This window comes from Falco punctatus, assembly GCF_963210335.1.
Source record: "Falco punctatus genome assembly, chromosome: 2".
Taxonomy (NCBI): Eukaryota; Metazoa; Chordata; class Aves; order Falconiformes; family Falconidae; genus Falco; species Falco punctatus.
Window position 1 is genome coordinate 97701913 of NC_137581.1, and position 6208 is coordinate 97708120.

Genomic DNA, 6208 nt, shown 5'->3' on the forward strand with positions numbered 1-6208 from the left:
GCATGCACACTGAAATAGTGGTATCTTAAAATTAAAGTGTGAAAAATTATTTCTATATGATAAATTTCTACTCTGTTTTTTTTTGGTGTGATCTTGCCTTTCCAAAGTCTGTCTGTAGAGGTAAAGGTAAAGGAGAGAGAGAAGGAGAAGAAGAGGGAAAGAGAGAAGAGACAGAGGTGGAGAGGGAGAGGGATGAAAAAAGGAAACAAGAAGGAGAAGGAGAAGTGATATTGAGATGAGGAGAGTGTAAAATGTATTATGCATGATGGAGGATTGTCAGTACATTTTGAAATTACCATGGTCCACTGCTGACAAAAGAAATAGCAGGTTCAATTTCATGTCTGTGTCACATGCCTGCGCATTGTATTAAGGGGAAGCTTATGCTTTAAAATGTCTTTTTGTGTTTGCATCTTCCTCTGCTGAAATGAAACTGGGGAAAGTGTTAACAAAATTTTCAAATATAGTTAGAGGTGCAGTTGTAATTTTCATTAGAGATATGTGATTCAACTTTGAGAGCTAGAAAGGCAAGGTTAAATGGTCAAGATTTCATAAGCTTAAGACAAGCTTCTCCTTTTCAGTGCAAGGAGTTTTCTGAGGGTGACTTGCCAGAGCTACTGAGCAGGTGGTAAAAAATTTTGCAAAACACTTCCTTTGGAAGAAATCCACGCTAGCCGTATTGCAGTTCATCCCTTTATCCTTTGCCCATTACCTTTCTTGGTGTAATGCTATTGTCATTGGTTATAAAAATTGTCAGGGCTTTTTTACTACTTTTTATTTCAATATTTCTTTTCTTCTTGATTATCGCCACAACAGTCCTAACGTTTTCTAATACAGCCAACGTTACTGCTTCATTCAGTTGGCAGCCTGCCCCCAGCTATGTTGTTTTATTACTAGTAGCAGTTGAGATATGAGAGGTACTTAGTTCCCAATGGCGACAAATGTAAACAGAAAGCAAACAGCCTGGTCTGTGAAACCCTCAAAAGAAACATGGTGCTAACCAAGGAAACCACATGACATTTATGAGACCCTAAATGAGGTAGCTTTCCTTTGACCCTTTAGCTAGGCTGATTTTTTTCCCACAGTTGTCAGGACAGGCTTTTCTAAAAAGCTGTAGAGAAGGATTTCTCTTTTCCTAAGACAGAACATTGGTTTTGTGGCTACTTCATTGTAATGGCCAATATCAAAAACTTGTGTTGTGTCATGTGGTAGAATACTCTTACAAGGGGAATCATGTATTTTCTAATATCAATATATTATATGTCTGCTCCACTTTATCTAACGGCCCTTCTTATGAGTGAAAACATTCAGTTATCAGCTATAAACTGTATTTTTTTTTGGTGGCAAATACCATAGTAAGTTCATCCTGCATTTCTCCTTTTTAGCAAGAACTGTTTCCGACCTAGATGCCTTCTAAGCTTTGCATATCCTTGCAACCTCTGTTGCATAATTTGCAATGTAGATTTGCGGTGAGATTGCCGTTTGCTCTGCAGGTCACTTCATGGTGAGATTCTGATTGTGAAGAAGCTATGAAGAGACATTACTGCTTTGGTTTAATGTCAGGGTGAAGCAGCGTGTGTGGTTTTGTGTCTTTTCCCATATGGTCATGACCCAGGAATCAACAGCTTTCCTGCTCACTGCTGGACTTTATCTTGTGCTCAAATCTAATGCTGTAATCCTGACTTGTTTCAGCAACATCAGCAATACTGAATGTGCTACTCACAGGGACAATAAAACCCCAACACGTTATCATTACCCATCTCTAGGTCTGGAAGATCACTTACTGCAATATCTGGGTTTGAGGGAGGATGTCACTCTTCTGTCACCTCCCACAAAGTAAGTCTGCCATGGGGTCTTTCTCCCTAACACTTTCTGCATAGCTGAAAGCCAGCCTTGGTCCTGCAGCTGACCTCACCTCAGGGCTGAGGTTAGAGTAGCTTAATGCCAGGAAAGGAAATGCTTTTTTGGAGCTGCTCACCAGGAAGCTCTGGATGCTCACACTGAGGCATGCCTGTTGCCTAAAATGACAGAGCATGTAAGCAGCGGAGCCTTACTGAAGAATTACCAAGGACAAAAGGTTATAAACACTTAGAACTGGAAACTAAGTCTTGCTGCAATATTGTCAAAATTTTTAAATAGAGGGATGAAAACTAGCATCTGTAAATAGCCTTACAAATGGTATCTCCTCTGATGCTGAGATCCAGACCTAATAATTTTCTGTTTAGATTTCCTTCCCTGTGCTATGAGATTACATATTGGAAGTATTTGGGAGCTACCTTTAGATAAAAGCTTTTCATTTTCATGTGTTCTATACTATAGCTTAAAGACAGATTTCTGAAGGAATTGCCCATGGCTGGCAATGTATAGCACTGTGGAAAAGACACATGACAGCTTAGCTGTTGGGTTGAACATAGTTTCTAATGTTGCCAAGCCATTTAGTAAGCCTCTCTTCCTGCTACAGCTCCATTCACCTGACTCTAAATTTCTCCATCTATCTTTATACTTTCCTTTTTAAGTGTGTTCACATTTGCCATTTATGCATTAGGTACTTTTCAGAACAAGCCTAATCTATCTTTTAAAAGACTTAGACTTCATAAGGTATAGAAATTTTCTGCCTTTCTAGATTCCTTCAAGCATACAGATTTGTGCTATGTTGTGAGTTAGTATTTGTTCAAAAACCAAAACATTGCTTAAGCTTTCTGAAGCCTATAGATCTCATTAAATTAACACACATGTTTTTGAGCTATTAGGCCTTCAGCACACAAGACGGTCAGTGTAGAATTGAGAACGGAGTTTGCTTATTGAGCAGTGAGAATAAAAATAGATATTATTCCTTTCTCCAGTTTACAGTGCACTATCTACCCTAAATCTTGTTGTTTGTTTATTTTTGAATGATGACCTTTGCAGCCAGAATGTTCTTTTAATGAATTTGATTTTAACTTAATTTCATAGTTATATTAAAGAACACTGCTAATATAATAATTATTTTAAAATTGTGTAGCAACTTAAACCTTAAGATCAAGGTTGAAAGCCTATTCATTACCCAATTTGATATTTTAACACAGCCTGGCATTTTAACTGGCCTCACAGCACTAACAAGTGAGTCCTCATACAAAAGTAATTCTCAAGAATGATGCAGTAGGTACTTTTGTATCTTGCTTCTGACTGCATTGTACTAAGTATTTGAACTTACTTTCTATGCTAAGAAAAATCTGTTCTTGGATCTAGAGACTTTCAAGGAACTTCCTGTACTGCTGGCTGGCATTAAAAAAGCATATAGGGGCATTTGGAAAGGATTCAGAAATAAGGTATTCCAAAACATTTTCCTTTTGACCCATTTTATTGTTTATATCTATTCATGCATATTGATACAGATTTGGATTTAAATATATAGATTTCGATTTATGTTTTAAGTCTTCTGTATTATTACAGGAGAAATATTTATGAAGATTCAATGTTACCTTTGTTCTAGCTTTATTTTGCTTGAAATGGATGTATAGTTTCTCCTCAGTTATCAACACTGATCCACCTCTGCTAGCCCCTACAGAGAGAAGAGCTTGTACTATAGGAAGTCTTGCACCAGTTGTGCAAACATGAATGTAAAACACAAAACAGCACAGAGAATTTAAAAGAGGTGGACCATAAGTCCTAACAGAATGCCTAAACCACTTTGCTGTAGACTGAACATTTCCACATATGTGAGAGGTAGAAGTAATTATAATTTATCTGCTTGATATTTTCTCAGTTTCTGTAGTTTCTCAGTTTTATTCATACATTTTAACTTTGGGTACACTGTGTTAGTCTCACTGTAAATGTGCTGTTTCTGAAATGCACGGTTAGGAGAAGCTACCATCCAGGGCTTTCCCTTAGTTACTTACTAATTTATTAATTTACTTACTTACGTTATTTGAAGAGGTCATAACTGTTGAACTATGGGCTTTGCATTGTACTACTACCAAAAGTATTAGTAGACCAAATCCCTCAGCTGGGAAGTGGCTAAGTGTACAGGAGCAAGAGGTCTAACTCCCATTTTTGGTGGTTTGTAGTCTAGAAAATATAGCGAATCTATTTATTTCTTTTGCTATAGCATAGACAAAAAATGCCTTGGCTATTAAGTACTATGATTTTCAATCCATAATTTTCTGTGTCTTTTTTTCTTTTCTTCTTTTATCAGAACATACAGTGACATAATTAATTATAGAAAATATTTAATATATATAAGATAAATACATGAGACTGAGAACAAGGGCATGTATTTTTGTTTAAAAAAAAAAGATTGTTACTTTTACTAGCTGTACTGTCAATGTAATTTCTACAGCTTTGGCGAATATCATAGCTGCACACATGGTAACTGTTATTTTTTGTTTGCTACTTCAATTAAGCAGATCTAAAATTATTACATGCGCATCAATTTTGTTCACCAGTTTAATGTCTGTAACAATATTTTCCCCACAGCTTCATTCTATTTACCAAGTCCTGATGCGCTTTTTATGCATCTAAAGGGCTGAGCATCTGTTTGCATGGGAAAGTTCCATTAGACCATAATAATTTTCACTTAATTGCTTAGCAAATATTTATTTCTCACACATCAAATTAATGAAACAGGTTCTGTGAGAGAAAAATCACATCAACTTGGCAAACAACACCTATCAAGCTATGTAAGACTTCCAAAGCATTCTTGGCAGAAATCCTGTAGCTAAAAGAATTGTGTACCTTTAGGAATACTGTTATCATTTAATTTCTAAGTGATACTGTTGTTGTAGATTTATTTATTGTTGTTTTTTACCTAAAAAGAATAAAATAATAAATTGTTTTTCTGAGTTTACTAATGTGTTGTGCCATGGCTACAACAACATAATTGAAGAATGATCATTTTCAAGCTACTACAAACATCATTTAATCTTAGTATTAAATAAGATTAATATTATCTTAGTAGTCAATATTCCTAGAGCACTTACTCCCTCTCCTATGTAAATGGAAAGGAGCTTTAAAAATCAATGTCTGAAACCTCCACTTTGATTACTCTACAATAATGACGGTATCTTTCCTGTCTAAGTGCAACATGGATGCTTTTCATATGTCTGCAACAATAATTGTTTCATATCCCATATATATTTTTGTATTCCCTTCCCACCAGTGCTAATATTCCCTGTGCTGTGTCATGTGTGAAGGCAATGACACTATATGCAGCTGCTTGTAACAGCAAAGGACAATGATGCATAGAGTCATAAAATTTTTTGAGCAGTGGAAGCAGAAAGCCTAACACGATCTCTCACTGTTTAGGTTCATTTCTTTGCTATAAAATTTATAGCATCTTTCTTAACATAAATTTACGAGAACCCCATAAATCTTTATTTTTGCTTGCACAGACTTGCTTTTTATGCCATTTGCATTTTCCTGAAGCTGACCCAAGAGTAGGCACATGGGATTTGTATCATACATAAAGGCTCTTAGTTGTCCATAAAGAGTCAGCTTTAATAACTAGGAATTAACATTTTAAGTGAATTGAATTTGATGTCAACTACCTGGTCTTACTACCCTACTTTTTTTGAAACATGTGAAGAAAATGACATGTTGATTTGTTGTTGTTTTTTTTTTCTTTTTTTCTTAAAACTGTTTAAATCACAATTAAAAATATGCCTTTATCCAAGAACTATTCACTTGTTATTTATTATTTGAAGCACACATAGAACTGTGTTCATGAAGGTGGAAAATTTATTATAAGTACTCCCTGGCTGTACGTAAAAATGTTAGTTTCACTGGGAGATATGGCAATTATAAATGAGGATAGAAACCCTGAGAAAAGCAAAAATCATAAGATCTTTATGTTAAATCTGTATTTCTTCTTAAATGTTGATAAATATCTTTTGAGAATAGGTCAGTCACAATTTTAAAGTCTTGTAATTTGGAAGGATTTGGATAAGTTAGGACTTCAGGTCTCTGGCCCATGGGTTTTGGCTGAGATAGAGTTAATTTTCTTCTTAGTAGCTGGTACAGTGCTGTGTTTTGGACTATGAGAATAATGTTAACACACTGATGTTTTAGTTGTTGCTAAATAATGGTTACTGTAAATCAAGGATTTTTAAAATTTCTCATGCTTTGCCCATGAGCATGTGCACAAAAAGTTGGGAGGGAACACAGCCAGGACAGCTGACCCACACTAGCCAAAGGGATATTCCATACGATGTCATGCACAGTGTATAAACTCAGG